The following is a 16789-nucleotide window of genomic DNA, read 5'->3' as shown; positions in this document are numbered from 1 at the left end:
TTAGAATGCTGAATGCATATTTTTGTGAAACTTTCTCTAAGATACATCTAGGAGTCCAATAGCTTACAGTAGAAGAATATACTTATACCTACAACATAAGGCCAACTTGTTTCTAAATTTTATCCCTAAATCTTTGGGCCATTTTTATAGTTTTTGTGAAGACTTGACATTTTTTTCTTGTGTTTTTGAGGTACTGGGGATTGACTATAGGTACACTGTACCACCAAGCTACATCCCCAACCCTATTTATGTATTTAATTATTTTGAGACAGGGTCTCATAAGTTGCCAAGGCTGGTCTCTTGCCTCAGACTCCTGAAGCAAGTCGTTGGAATTACAGATGTGCACCACTGTACTTTGCTGTCATTTTTCTTATTAGTTTACCATTTTCTGCTTGATTTGCCATGTGTGCTCTGCATATTTTATGCTAGTATTTTAATTTATGACAAATGTCATCTCACAGTTTGTGATTTGAATTTTTACTTTCTTTATATGATTTTTTTGATGAAGAGCAGTTTTTAATTTGTTATAATCTAGTTTTTCAGTATTTTCTTTTCTGATTTCAGGCTTTTACATTAAAGAAATTATTCTCTACCTTATGGATATTAAAACTATTTTTCTTTAAACATTTTTGTTTTTATCTTTTATATTTAATTCTATGACCTATTTTTTTTGGGGGGGGTATCACTAGGTGTCAAGTGTGGTGGTTTTTCTCCTCATTTTGTCTTAGTTGCTTTTATTGATTTATGATTCAGGACTATATAAATGAAAATTCCACGTCTTTGATTCTTGGTACAATATGTTGCCTGTTTTGTGTATCTATCCCTGATTCATTCCATCTAAAACTATAGCTTGATATTCTTATACCTTATTTGTAGCTTAAACCTTATAAGTCTTTTGATTTCTGGCAAAACAGATCTCCTCTCTTGTTTTTTTCTTAAAGTAGCATCTTGGCTATTCTTGGTCACTTGTTCTTCCAATAGAAAAATGTTAGATTGGCTTGTGTCAAGTAGATATATAGGTAGGTAGGTAGGAAAATAGTCACATAAGTAAACAGACGTAAACAGCTACCGTAAATGGCCCATGGACTCTTTGGTTGTAACTGTATTGATTCTATAGATCTATTTGTGTAGGACCAACATCTCTACAATATATAAACTCCCAATTCACAAACATGGATTATCTATCCATTTCTTCAGTATTTTGGAATAAAGCTTTAATATTTTCTCATAAAGGCATTGCATATATTATTCAATATATATTCCAGTGTGCTTTTTAAGTGCTTTGTAAAAGAGGTTATCTTTGTTACGTTTTCTGACTCCTTGTTGCTGGTGTGTTTAGAAATACAATTGAGTTGTTTTTTTTTTCTTTATTTGGTACCAGTGATTGAACTCTGGGGCACTCAACCACTGAGCCACGTCCCCAGCCCTATTTCTGTATTTTATTTAGAGACAGGGTCTTGCTGAGTTGGTTAGCACCTTGCTTTTGCTGAGGCTGGCTTTGAATTCACAATCCTTCTGCCTCAGCCTCCTGAGCCCCTGGGATTACAGGTGTGCACCACTACTGACCAGCACAATTGAGTTTTAAGTGTTGATTTCATATTCAACAGTATATTAAAACTGTTTCGGCAATCCTTGTAACAAATACAGTGTGCCTTATTTATTTATTTTGTGTGTTTGAAGTTTGGTATGACAGTTCTCTATGCACAATTGATTAGCACACTTGGTATTTCTGCCATTCTTTGACTAAGACTTTGAGGCCTCTGAGGAAAATCATTTTCTTACTTGCAGGGCTTGAACCATAGTTGCTGGAACAAGCTTATCATATGCTTTATTTTGCCATTAATTTGCTTTGTTCTTTGATATTTGCATTGAAATAAGCTCCCTTTCACAGTTCTGCTTCTATGTTCAGTTTAATGCTCTAGTCAGTCCCCGTCTTCTAATAATTTAGAGTCTGGTGGACATTTTGGCACATTTGTTCCTGGTTAATTCTTCCTTGTTGCTAAAGGGAATTTATTTTCTTCAGGAAGTTCCATTTCTGATGGGCAGTAACTGGAGCAAAACACTCTGTGGACGTTTCATGTGTTTCAAACTTTGGGTATAAACAAATAAATATGAATGTCATTGGTGTGTCACTGATTCTGTACATGTTTGCCATTTATTCCATACTTCAGGAGGCATTTTAGTACAGTCATAGGTAGAAGGTTAGTATGTTTCCAGAAGAGCAGTAGGACCTTTCAGCTCCTGAGATTGGTTACAGACATCTATCGGCTCATGGGAATATGGGGAACAAGAGTGGGGAATAGACAATGTTTGCATGGCTCAATTCATCCAGAGATTTATTTTGGTTACTTTTCATCTTGTGTGTCTAAAAATATCTTGGACACTTGATTTTCAGTTTTGAAAGTCAGAGCAGTGATTGGTTAAGTTTGGTGTTGTTTGCATGTCAATACTTTACCTATGATGTGGAGCGCATCCTCTCTGTACTTGCTGGGTGGCCTGAAAAGGCTGGCATGCTAAGTGTGCGGTTATTTTCCATCTAAGACAACTCTCAGGACATCTCCATTCCTAGGTCAGTGAGAATATGGCCACAAGATGTTACTTTTTCTGAGCCAATGGTAATGTTTTCATTTCTTAAGCAGTGTCCCTGTTTGACTTCACCTTATAGCAATTTCCATACGATAAGAAGAAAAGACCTTAGGGCCATGATTAAATAAATTATCATATTCTCATATGATGGAAATTCATGCAGCATCTAAAAACACTGTAGAAGAATTTTTAATTAAGGAGAAAATGTTCTTGATAAAAATACTAAATGAAGTTAGCAAAACAAACTATTATGTGTGATCTATATTAATATTCATTGAGAAATTGAAAAACACAAGTAAGTGATTCATGTATTTTGTTTCTTTTCCCCAAAAGTTCTGTCAACTTTGTATTATTTTTCCAGTTAGAGAGATTTTTTAAAAATAAATAAAATTTTATTTTTAGAAAGGAAAATACAAACAGTAGGATTAACTATGAGGTACTCTAGGGCTATTTACTCCTGAAATTTAAAAATTTAAAGTCACCTTTAGGCAATTAATTCACTCTTGGCCACTGCAACTTGAAGTACAGTTTCCTGTCAATCATGCCTAGTGGCCCAGGTTGCTGGAGGTGGGCTGTAGGCAGTGCAAGATAGGTGACAACAGCTGGGTGGGAAATCAGTGTTTGTGAGGATCAGTTGGTAGTGGCTGGTTTTAAATAGCAGTCACAGGTGGGAAAGCAGCAGAGCCTGAGGCTTAGAGCCCAGACTTTACTTGAGGGATGTAACCCTGGAAATAATTCTTGATGAAAAGAACGACGAGAAGAAGACTGTTTTTGATCCCCAGGGATGTTGCACAGGGAGCCAACTTACTAGACATCTACTGTAGGAAGATCATGGGTGTGATACTGAAGTAATGATTGATCTAGAGTTCCATTATCAAGAAGAGTCAAGAGCCACATTCTTGTAGGACCTGGGATAAGCTGGTTTGAAACCTTGAAGCAGAGAGACCACTCACAGGCTTCTTCAGTTTTAATCCCCACCCAACAGGTGTGCCCCCTGCTGGCTGTCCCCTGCACACACCTTTGTTGAAATTCATCCTGAGGTCCAGGCAGTGGAGGGTGTATTAATGCCATAGGAAGAATCCCATTTTAATTGCCACTATTTTAATTTCTGCCTCTCTAAATGGAACCATTTCCTTCTCCTGGCAAATTGCCCATTGAGAAGGACACTTGCTGAATTGCTAAAATCAGATGAAATAAAACAAAAGCCCTTACAGAATAGCACTGTTTAGCAGTCTCTCTACATATAGCAGTATATTTCTGAAGAGAAGTTTTTGATGCTTTGAAATTAAGCTTTGGTGATAAAACTAACAAGTCATGCCCTTTCTTAGGCATCTCGTCTTAGACAGATCACTTCTATATCCCAAGCCTCTGTTCCTTTGTGTATAAAATCATGGTCTGTTTTACTAAGCTGTGAAGTCCAAAGTCAAAAGAAGACGTATGGAAAATCACCTGGAAAAGAGTGAGGTTTCATGCAAAGTTTAGGTATTATTGTTCTTTAATGCAGAACATGCTTAAATGTAGGCAGGTTTTGAAAACCTTATGATATTGTTTTTAGTGTTAGAGATTCTGATGGAAGGAAGTGTGGCTTATTAACAGGTTATGCCCCCTTAGGATATTGGGCTAAATACTTCCCTCATTTCAAGATTTTAAAGGAAAAGGAAAAAGGGACACTTCTAGAACCTGGTTCATTTTCTACATAAGAAAAAAATAGGATCCCAATCTAATATAATATACTATTTTTATCATAGAAAGTTACTTATATAAATAAAATGTGAAAATTAGCATTTAATATTTTATCAGATTAATCATATCAGTTTTTTTGCCCCATGTGTGTTACTTCTTCTAAACAAGCCTCCTGGTTTGATAACATATCTGTTGAAAGTTTCTCAGTTCCTCTAAACTTTAATGAGTATTCACTGTTACCTACTAAGAGATGCTGCAGAATGAAGGAAAAAACCCTCTTCCAGAAACTTAGATTTTTAAACCCACATCTAACTTTAAAAGTCCATCTTCTTTACATAGGCATTTTTAGGTCATGATTTTATTATTAAGAACTATGAAGTTAAGTGAAATTATATTTGAGAACTATCTTGAAGTCCTTGGAATAAAGATGCAGTATTAAAGTTATTAATATTTGCTTCATTTTAAAATTAATGTGTGCTTTAAATTTCCCAAGTGTTCATTGGCTGGATGTTGTAATTGTTGGGCACTCTGCCTCATGGGTCATCATGTTTGGAACTTTGCAAGTAGGGGTGATGTCTGCATTGCTTATGACTCTACACCATTGGAAATGCTCCACATGCTTCCATCGGACCCCTGGGACTTTCCGTCTGAATACTCTGTGCACTCATCACAGTTCTGCCCTCCTTTCCTTCTTCCTCTCTGACTCTTGCATTAGTTTCCCTACGACATATTTTTTGGCTCAAGTCTTGACCCTTCTCTCTGAATTTATACAGCAATTATATTTACTTAGTATTCATTGTAAATTACTAGTTGTTTTTGTATGTGTGTGCTTCCCCCAAATCGACAGGTTTTTGTGGAGAGCGGGGCAGTAAGCAGGGCAGTTGAAGCACTTCTAGGATTTTTTTTTTAATCCTTTAAGCATCAGTGTAGTACTTTAACCAAAGTAGAGTTTGGATGTAGATTTGTTATTGACTATTATAATTTCCAACAACTGTTTCATAAACTGAGGGACAGCTGATTACCATGTCATTAAATAAATTAGTCATATGAATAGGACTGGAACTCAGCACATAGGTGTCTTAGTGTGTTTTGTGGTTGCTGTAACAGAATATCCATGACTGGGTAACTTCAAATGAAAGCAATTTATTCCTACAGTTTTGGAGTCTGGTAAGTTAAATATCAAGTGCCAGCATCTGCTGAGGGCCTTGTTGTTGCGTCATCCTGTGATAGGACGTGCAAAGGTGAGAAAGGTAGTGGGTGGGGAGCGGAGGGAGGCAGGGAGAGAGGAGCAAGAGAACATGTGCAGATGTAACCGGAGTTCTGAGATGAAACCCGATTCACTGCTTGTGCTGGCAGCTGGGTCCGCAGGCCTCTGCAGCCAGCAGGGCTGCAGCTCTTAACGGTGGCCCATGCCCTCGAGCATTGCAGCAGACCCCAGCAGCTCACCGTTGTCTTCTTGAGTTCTTGTCTTGTGAATTCTTTTTTTTTTTTTTTTTAATTTTTTTTTTATTGGTTGTTCAAAACATTACAAAGCTCATGACATATCATCTTTCATACATTTGATTCAGGTGAGTTATGAATTCCCATTTTTACCCCAAATACAAATTGCAGAATCACATCAGTTACACATTCACAATTTGTCTTGTGAATTCTAAGAATGAACTCCACAGACCAGGATGGGTGAGTGTAATAGTAGGATTGACTGAAGAGCAGGAACAGAACTCTTGCAGTGTGATAGGGGACCAATAGCAGGGTTTCTCCCTTGGGGTGTGCTGTCTAGGGGTTTATATAGCACTTAGTTCGCTGCTATTGGTCCAAACTTAGGTTTTAGAACCGTACTAATTCTCTTGGTTCAAATTCATGCTGATTAGGGCTTGGAGACATAACATGATGGGTCAAATCTTGAGTCCCAACTTACTTCCATTTTCTCGTACCAGGTCAGGAGGGAGGAGGTTGAGGTCTCTGGATGGGGCTGCCGTGTTGTGTGGAGTGGGTTTCTGCAGCAGGCCCAGGCCTGGCTGCTGAAGGGTGACAGGTTGGCAGACCTTGGCTCCCCTGGGTGGTGGCTCCCGTGCCTGCTTGGTGGGCTTCGTGTGGCCATAGTGCTTGCTGCTAGTGCTGGACCCATTTGGGCCACTGCTCCACTACTTTACTGCTGCTTCTCAGCAGGGCGTAGTAGGCCAGCTATGCGTCTTGGCAGCCCAGGAGCCGTGTCACAAGCACATCCTTATAATCTATAAGGAAACTGCTCTCATGATAAGGGCATTATTTTACTCACTAGGGCAGAGCCCTCCTGGCCACTCACCTCTCATCCGGCCCCACCTCCCCACACTTCTTCACTGAGGAGTAACTTTTCAACATACCCTTTTGGGGGACATATTCAAATAGTAGCAATGTGATGTTTTTTTTTTTTTTTTTGAATCATCCTAAATCTGGCATCTATTTCAATAGATTTTAATTTTTCTTCTCTTTCAGATTTTCGGAAAAATCAAGAATACAGAGAATTCCTGTGTACCTTACACGCTTTCCCCCATTGTAAGTAGCATTTGATGTCATTAGTGAACAAATGGTATTATTAACTGAAGCTCATAATTTATTTGGATTTCTTTAGTGTTTAACGTCTTTGTGCTTTTCCAGAATCCCATCCAGGGTACCACTTACATTGCGTTGTCAAGTCTCCTTAGGTGTCTCCTGACTGTGACAATTTCTAGCCTTCTTCTTGATTTTTATCACCTTGACAGTTTAGAGGATTACTGGTCAGGCATTTTGTAGAATGTCCTTCAATTTGGATTTGTCGTAGTGTTTTTGTGATTGCACAGGAGTGATGGTTTTTGTGGGGGAAGGAGGTTGATAGGAGAGGTAAAGTGACACTTCCATCACATCATGTTGAGGGAACATGCTGTCGACATGATTTACCACTCTTGACGTTGACCTTGATCACCCAGCCGAAGCCCAGTTTGCTAGGTTTCTTCAGGTAGAGTTACTTGTTTTCTCTAATAATTTTTGTTCTTTTCCTGTGGAAGGAAATCACTATGTTCCTTCCATACTTAAGGAGTAGGGAGTTATGCTCTACTTCTTTTATGGTGGAATAGCTACATAAATTATTTGCGATATGTCTCTTATTCCCCATTTGGCAATTCAAAATTAATTTATATCAATATGCACTCTTGACTTCTTATTTAATTCTCTGGGTTATACTCCAATCCTATTATATTTGTTGCTTAAATTGTTCCAGTTTTGGCTAAAGGGAGCTCTTTAACTTGGGTCTTTTGCCCCTTTTGGTGTATTCCCCTCAATCCAGAATTTTGTTTTATTTGTGAACACTTTCTTTCTGTCACTATAAAGTGCTCTGGGGTAGTGTTTTTATTTATTTATTTTTTAGTTATTGATGGACATAATAACTTTATTTATTTATATATACATTTAAAAATTTTTTTTATGTGGTGCTGAGGATGGAACCCAGTGCCTCACACATGCTAGGCAAGTGCTCTACCACTGAGCCACAACCCCAGTCCCATCCCTAGAACCTGCCATTTCTCCAGAGATTTCCCTTTGTTGGAGAAGGATATGAGAGTGGGTGTTGGATGTTTGTTTTATTTTATTATTTTTACCTTGTTAGGCCCTCATAGTAGACAGAAAAAGAAATATGAGTGCATACTAACCTGGGAGTATGAATGCACAGACATATGTGTGCACATGCTTCGCCATACAGAGGCATGTTTATATTAAGCTAACAAGACTTCCTAACTGCTGGCTCAATCCATTACCACCTGAATTAAGTCTAGCTTCCTTCTCTTGATTTTCTGAAGACTTCCACCCTGACAGTGAGATTCCTGGCTGGCTCCCACCATTTACTACCCATTTCCTTAACTATTCAGTTCCACTATATTTGGATCCCTGTGTCAGAATTGTTCAGTTGTTCTCTTGGGAGTTCTCTAGCTCTTTATCAGAGCACAGGGCTCATGCACAGTTTCTTTTGCCTTGAGTCTTGCAGTCTCTATTCAGGTTCAAAGTCACTTAAGCTGGCATTTTTCCCCCCATCTCTTTCCCCGCCACCCCTTTTGGAGAGTTTGTCTCAAAAATTTTGTAATACATTTAGAGTTTCTCATCATAGTCTACATGACTTCCTTGGATACTCTGACCTCCACGGTAATTTATTTAAAAATCTGCATAAACTACATTTATTCTTGGTGCTATATGGGTTTCAAAACTGCATGATGTCATAAGTTCACCATTATGGTATTGTGCAGAATAGTTTAATCACCCCCCAATATGCTTTTCTTACTTATCCCTCCTTGTCCCCTTTGGAGCTCCAGGCAATCACTGATCTTTTAAATATCTCTGTAGCTTTGCCTTTTCCAGAGTATCATACGGAATCATACAATGCACAGCCTTTTCCAGGCCAGTGTATTTCACTCATCAGTATGCACCTGTGTGATCATGACCTGAGAGATCATTTCCTTTTATTACCAAATAACACTGTTTTGAATGAATATACTAGTTTGTTTGCAAAAGCTTAAATTATTGATTTTTAGGTGTTTCTTTTTTAAAATGTATTCCTTTATTTTTCCCCCCTTCCACAGGTTAAAATTTTATTATTAAAGACATTTTTATTTACAATTAAAAATAAGCAATCTGGATGTATTCATTTTATACTGAGCACTCCTCAATGTATGAATGCATTTTTAAAATTCATTTCTTACATACATGACAATAGTGGGATGCATTACTTTCTTACTTATCCATTCACAGCACAATTTTTCATAACTCTGTATATAAAGTACGTTCATGCCAAATTATGCATTATACATGAGCTGTCTTATATTTTTTGCATTACAATTCTTAATACACCTTTATACCACAATTTATCATATCTCTGTATATAAGGTATGTTGACACCAAATTCACATCTTCATACATGTATTTTGTATAATGATGACCATCTCCTTCCACCATCCTTGCTATTCCCCTTCTCCCTCCCTTTCCCTCCCACCCCTATTCCCTATCTAGAGGTAATCTTCCTTCCATGCTTTCCCTCCCTATCCCACTTTGAGTCACCCCCCTTATATCAGAGAAAACATTCGGCATTTGTTTTTTTTTGGGGGGGATTGGCTAACTTCACTTAGCATAATCTTCTCTAATGCCATCCATTTCCCTACAAATGCCATGATCTTATTCTTTTTTAGTGCTGAGTAATATTCCATTGTGTATAAATGCCATATTTTTTTTATCCATTCATTCACTGAAGGATATCTAGTTTGGCTCCACAGTTTAGCTATTGTGAATTGTGCTGCTATAAACATTAATGTGGCTGTGTCCCTATAGTATGCTGTTTGTTTTTAGGTCCTTTGGATATAGTCCGAGAAGAGGAATAGTTAGGTCAAATGGTGGTTCCATTCCCAGATTTCCAAGGAATCTCCATACTGCTTTCCAAATTGGCTGCACTAATTTGCCTTCTATTAGACACAGAGTCTCTGGTTTAATTCCTAGATCCTTGATCCATAAAATGGATGACTTTAATGCTAGAAGTTTCTCTCTAGGTATAGCTATCTGTGTATCCTACAAATTTTGACACTTTCATTTTCATTTCAAAATGTTTATTATTTCTTTTGAGACTTCTTTCTTGTTCCAAGGTGTTATTTAGAAGTGTGTTATTTAATATCCAAATATTTTGGAATTACATTTGTTAATTTCTAGCTTAATTTTATTTTCATCTGAGAACATTCCTTGCATGATTTCTATTTTTAAAAAGTTTTTCAGGTATATGTTATGGCAATGCCAAGTTGAGAAGTATGTATATACTGCTGTTGTGAGACTAAGGAGTCTATTAATATCAATAAGGTCAAGTTGATTCTACAGTATAATTCAAACATTTCCTTATTGATGTTTAACCTGCTAGTTCTATGATGACTTTAGAAAGCATATCAAGGTGTGCAGCTGTGGTAGAGGATTGTTCTATCTCTCCTTGCAGTCTTATCAGTTTTTGCTTTATATATTGCTAAAGATCTGGTGTCTGTTGTATACACTTTAAGGAGTATTATATCCTCTTGGAAATTTTAACCCATTTGTCATGATGTAATGCCTATTTTTAGTTTGAATAATTTTCCTTCTGCAGACTACTTTGTAATATTGCTACTATAGATTTGTGTTTATTGGTATTCACATGGTATGTCTTCATTTTTTTTCACTTTTAATATATCCGTTTTTATGTTTAAATAGGATTTTATATGTAGAACATTTAGGTGTTTTTATAAAAAATTCTTCCTGGTAGTCTTGGTGTTTTAATTGCTGCATTTAGATCATTCACATTTAATGTGAGAACTGACACAGTTGGAGTAATATTTAAATACATCTGTAACTATTTTCTATTTACTGTTTTAGATATCTTCTTTCTATCATTTTCTCTCCAGTTTTAATTGAACAATTATATTTAAATACATCTGTAACTATTTTCTATTTACTGTTTTAGATCCCTTCTTTCTATCTTTTTCTCTCCAGTTTTAATTGAACAATTTATGATTCCATTTTCTTTTCTTTCTTAGTATATCAATTATACTGCTTTGAAAGTTTGGTGGCTCTCCTAGAGTTTGTAATATGCATTTATAGCTAATCTAATTCATTTTCAAATAATACTATATGGCCTAATGGGTACTTCAGGTACCTTATAACAGAATATACTCATCCCATCTCTTTAAACATTGTTAGCATTAATCTCATTGTTCACATATAATAATGAATGGAAATATTGTGAATGTTGTATTGAACAAGTAGTTATAAATTTAGAATAAGAAAATTACAAAATATTCTATTTTCTTTTATTTCTCTTCTGATGCTTTTGATTTGAATATGTAGATTTGAATTTCTAACCTATATAATTTTCCTTCTCCTGAAGACTTCATTTTAGCCAGTTAGGTTTTCTGGAAGTGAATTTCTTCAGTTTTGTTTGCCTGAGAAATTATTTATTTCTTTTAAAATATTTCACTGCATGATTTCTGGTAAGAAATATATAATTATTATTATTTTTCCTTTAAAAGTAAGTTGTTTTTGTCCTCTGACTCCTTTCAGAAATTTGTCTTTGGTTTTCTTCTGTTTTAATATGATATGCCAAGGTTCAGATTTTGAGAGGATTTTATCGTGCTTGATCTTCTTCAATCTTGGTGAATTTATGGTTTTGGTATCTATCGTTAATTTTGGAAAAATTTTGGCCCTTATGACTTTAAATATTTCTGTAGCTCTTTTATTTTTTTCTCCTTTTGGAGGAATGGAATACCAATTGGAATATCATAGACACATTGGACTACCAATACATAATTGAAATATCAGTTATGCCCATTTTATAACTTTGGAACTTACTCCATATTTCTTTTTTATTTTTTCTTTCTTTATATTTTGGCTTTGGAAATTTCTATTGTCATGTTTTTAAAATTTACTGATTGTTTTCGCACCCAGGATGGTCTATTTATTGAGAGTTCATTAAAGGCATTCTTTATTTCTTTTACAACGGTTCTGATTTCTAACATTTTATTTTAATTCTTAGAGTTTCCATATTTCTACTTGCATTGCCAATTTGTTCTTACATGTTGTCTACTTTTTTCATCAAGTTCCTTTACCTGTGGTTTCACATTTCCAGTCTGACAATCAATATCTGTTTCCTGTCTGATTCTCGTTCTGACAGTAGCTTTCTTTCTTCAGAATGTGTTTTTTTTTTTCTTGTGCATTATTATGACTTGTAAAATTTTAGTGGGTATGGTATGTTGGACAATAGCCTTGATCGGGAGGTTTGTATTTCTCTGGCAAGGAACTGGGCTGTGTTTAATGTTCCTAGAGATATAGGTTCAAAAAGTTTGTTTCTTCTCATTTCCCAGTTTTCATCTTCTTGTTTCTCATTGAGCTTCCTTGAAAACTCCCTTTAAGTCGACCCTGTGTCTTGCTGGTGATTAAGTTGTCATTCACTCTTGTTATGCTGGAACCCTGTTGATATTGTGGCAAGGGTTGGGGTAGGAACAATGCTCTGTAATGCTATGATTGAATGTTCTGTAATGCTATGATTGAATCTCAGTGTTTTAATGAATCTATGTTCCTGTCCTCCACAACTCTTTCTTCCTTTTCTTTCTTTGTTCTTGCCTTAAGTGAGACAGGAAATCTAAAGGGGGTGCTGGTTGAATAATTGTTCTTCTCCAAGGTTGGACAGGATCTGGTAAAGTCTTTTCCAGCATGTTTTGGAAAATGTTCTAGGTACGTTTTAAAGTAGTCTCACTCCTCTTCCTTCTCCCCAAAACATGAGAGGGTTTTCCTAGGATCTTCATTGTGATGACCTGGTATAGTTCCTGGAGGTGAAATCCACCATGGTTGGGGGGCTCTCTAGACTCGGCCTCCAGAAGTTTCTCCCTGTGAAGCTAGCCTCCACTCAGCCCCCAACAGTGTATCCCAATAAACATTTAAGTGCTTCTAGCAGTTTATGGTTCCACTAGCTTTTGCTCCAGGTAAGTTATTCTTGTTTGTGATCCTCTATATTTGGTTATCCTTCCAGATCATGGGGTGGTGGTTTGGCATGTGAGCTCAATTCTCTAATTGGTCAAAAAGGTTCTTGATTTTTAGTTTGTTCAGCTTTTTTTCTTGCTGGAAGTATGGAAGGGATGACTTTTAAATTGAAAGTTCCTAGCATTTTCTTAGCCTTGAAAGTCTTAAAATTTCTTCTTTTTTTTATATCAACACTATAATTAATTACCGTGCCTCTTATGGGACTAGAACACCAGAACTCTTTCCTCCCATCTGACTTGGTACCCACTGGCCAATGTCTTCCCCTTTCTCCTCTTCTCATCCTCTTCTCCTCTCAGCCTCTGGTAGCCCTCATTCCACTCTCTACTTGTATGAATTCAAGTTCCTTAAATTTCACATATAAGTGATATCATATGGTCTTTATCTGTCTATGTTGAAATATCCCACAGTGCCCCTAGATGTGTGCAGTTACTGTTTATCAATTAAAAATTCTTCTTACAAAGCAATTTGTCTCATTGTTTATGGTCCAGTGATGGACCTTTATCTGTTCTGAATCATTCTGCTGGTCCTTTCACCTGCTGGGCCCTATTTGGAATCCTGATCCTAGTGCTGAGCCCACCTTGAAGATTCACAAGAAAAAAGTGGGGAGAACTGGGAAAAGCATTATTGCACTTTCTTCTTTCTAATGCATATTTATGTCATTTTAATGTTTTTCAGAATACATGGAGCATTCTAAATTTCTGCTTATCATAATCCCACTGTAGAAAGATGTGGTATTTTAAAAAATTAATCTTCCACAAGGGATATATAAAAATAAAACTAGGAACTAAAAGCTAAGAAAAAGCGAAAGGGAACCAGGTCAATAAAAATTGTCTTTGCCTGGCACTTGGTACTCCCCATAACATAAATAATGCCAGTATGGAAGATGTCCAATTTAATTTAAAATAAGGTTACTTTTATAAAGCTAGCCAGACAAAAAGAGGGAATAAGTCATTCCCGCTGAACCAGTGGCCAGCAAGTAAAGTAATGGCCTTTCTGTAGTAAACCTTAAATGACAGAAATTGAATTCTTATTGCTAAAGTGTTTATTTTCTAATGACAAGTCCACTTTCATGGGATTTTCTTTGATTTTACTGTTATGTTTGATATGTTTAATATTGCAGTTCCAATATTGCATACCCAAAATGAAGATTGACACCTTCATTTATAAATATCAATTCCGACTGATCCTATACAGTCTATCATCTTTTCCATAATCTCCTTTTCAGTTTCTAGTTTTTCATCTTTGGTTTTTTGCATATCTATCTACCTTCACTAAATCTCAGATGGGAAATGTTTACCAAATCCAAGCACAATCATACACTTCATTTTTGCATGTTACCTGGTCAAGGAACAACGTAAGTGCTTATGGCACCAGAGAAACCACCACCTCCCAAGGTGACTGAACAACCCTGCCCCTATGAGGTTTCTTCCAGCTGTCCTCTCCTATTTCTACCCACAAGGAGTGGAAGTCTGTTTTCAATAGTACAGCCCATAGGTGGGGTCGTGGTGAGCCCTCCCTGGAAAGAGAATCAGCACTGGGAAAGCTGACTCATAAGTCAAGGGAGATTTGTGAGGGACATTCAGAGTGTGAGTTTTCTGATGATTTAGAGGGAGAAGCTCCCCTAATTTTCCCTAAAGGATGAATGCATTAGTCAGCTTTTCATTGCTATGACTAAAATACCCAACCAAAACAACTTGGAGAACAAAAAGTTTATTTTGGGCTCATGGATTAAAAGGTTCAGTTTGTGGTTAACCAACTCCATTGCTCTGGGCCTGCGGCAAAGCAGAACATCATGGCAGAAAGGCCTGGTAGAGGCTGTGTGGCTTATAGCAGCCAGGACACAGAGCCTGAGGAGCCAAGGACAGGATGCAGTCCAAGGCTACACCCAGCAAACTACTTCCTTCAGCCGTGCATCACATAGCTACAGTTACCCCCGAGTAGTCCACTAAGATTATTAGTCTTTAAGTGGATTAATCTACCGATAAGTTGTAGCTTTCATAGTCTGATAATTTCACTTCTGAACATTTCTCTATTGCCTAATACATGAGGCATTTTTTAGACCCAAAGGTTAACAGTGAGTGATATACCTCATTCTATTCCCACTTTCATGACACCGCTCTACACTGATGTCCAACTGCTCCACTATCCTGTTGAAAAATCTAAATTTTAAGACCATCTCACATGTATCTAAAGAGCCAAAGCAGCGATACTGCCCATGATTAAAGCACTTTTTAGCTCACGAGTTCAGGGAATATTATGAGATTGATTTCTCTAAGCCTCTAAGGTCTTGAGATAAATGAACACACAGACGTTTCTCTACATTCTCATTAATTTTATATTCATAACCCCAAAAGAAACAATCACAGAGCTTCTGAGACCTTTATGAGAAGTACATTAAGATCAGATTCAGTCTAGACAGAATCGAATTTTTGTTTAAATTGAAAATTCTTTTCCTGGTGTTTATTAATGCCTTAATTTCTTAGAGCTAAATGTGTCCTCAGCATGTATCAAGTTTGAGCATAACTGTGCTTTTCTGTCCTGTTTCCCATCTTGATTAAGTCCTGTTGGTTCCATCCCTGAAAATTCATGTGAATCTGCCCTCTTCTCTCAATTTCCTCCAATACTCAGCTTCAGTTGAAACTCTCATTACCACTCTTCGGGGATTTTGCTGAAGGTCAGAGATGAGAAATTTTACTTGATTTGGTCATATGTGAAGATACAGACACTTAGCTTTATCGAATTGACATTAATAAACTGTGAAAATAATGTTCATTGTAAAGAAAAGATGTAATTCTCTCTAAATTGAACCTGAATTTATTTGAGCTGTCATTGAGATGCCAGAGTTGCCCTATTCTTTCTTGGCTACGAATATAAAATTATTGGTATTTATTTAATAAATATGAGCCCTTTTCTCTGAACAATGCTGTGGCTTGGGACACTTCTTAGATCTGGTGCCAGCATGTTTCTGGCCTGACCCTCTTAAAGTTTCGTCTCTTCCTCCCTTTACTATCTTTTACCTCTGAGCCACTGCGACCCTCATCCACTGCCTGGTTTTAGTGTCTTCTTTCACATTTCTTTCATCCTTCCTGCTCTCTTTATTGAATTCCTTTCCTTGCATTGTTCATTTCTATATCATCATGATCAAAAGTCTAGTTTTCTGTTCTTAAAAAGTCAAATATACAGCCTCCTGAGCTCCTGGATAGAACATGGACCTACATCTCATGGCTTCAGGCACCATTTATTCTCTGAACATGCAGTTAGAAATAAAGTAAAATAAAATAAAAAGGATGCTAAACCCATTATGTTCTCAGTGTACTCTGTTCAAAATAATGAACTTGAATAGCTGGGAGTTATCAATTTATAGGAAGAATGGAAGGAAAAGTTTTCTGATAGGACAGAAACATACAGTATTCATGCATGGACATCTGCTTTCAAAACCTCGTTTGCTCCATCCTCTTGCTGCCTTTATGTCGTAGATTTGTGCAGACTCCAAATTATGTGCACACTGTATTCCAAAAGTCTGCTTATTGAAAAATTATATAATAAGTCCTAAGATAGTGGGTCCTAAGGAAATCCACAAAATATCATCCAACTCATAATGAGTTCAAGATAGAATTTTAATGCCTTCAATATTTGTAAGTAGCATTCATAAAATGGTTTCAGGAAAACAAAATCCCTGAATCCTGTCTCAGAACGCCAGAGACCATTTGCTGTGATTCTGTTCGTGACCGGTTTCGAACCAGTGAACCACCTAAAAATCAGGCTTTTAACTCTACTTATGTACATGAAAAGTTACTTTTGTTGTTCATATTTAAAAAATATAAACCAGTGATTCAGCAGACTCTCTAGCGGCTACTTTGGTTCTTAGGCTCATGGGGTAGGCAAACAGTTCTGATTTAAACCCTAATTTCTCTGACTGTATCAATGAATCCCACCTCTAAATGTGAAGTCCTATGTTGCTTGTACAAAATTTTACATG

The 16789-nt window shown here is 36.7% G+C and overlaps 1 protein-coding gene across 2 annotated transcripts in view; it reads left to right on the top strand.

The window, feature by feature from the left end:
- Window positions 1–16789, top strand: part of Inpp4b (inositol polyphosphate-4-phosphatase type II B) — a 729464-nt gene that overhangs the window by 53709 nt on the left and 658966 nt on the right. For both annotated transcript variants that reach the window (XM_048813449.1, XM_048813450.1), the window contains one exon: window positions 6745–6804. The gene's annotated coding sequence lies outside the window, so the exon portion shown is untranslated. Of the gene's footprint in view, window positions 1–6744; window positions 6805–16789 lie in introns of those variants that run through there.

This window comes from Marmota marmota, unplaced genomic scaffold (assembly GCF_001458135.2).
Source record: "Marmota marmota marmota unplaced genomic scaffold, marMar, whole genome shotgun sequence".
NCBI classification, from domain to species: Eukaryota; Metazoa; Chordata; class Mammalia; order Rodentia; family Sciuridae; genus Marmota; species Marmota marmota.
Note: the sequence above shows the minus strand (reverse complement) of the source record. Positions and strands in the feature narration are given on the sequence as shown.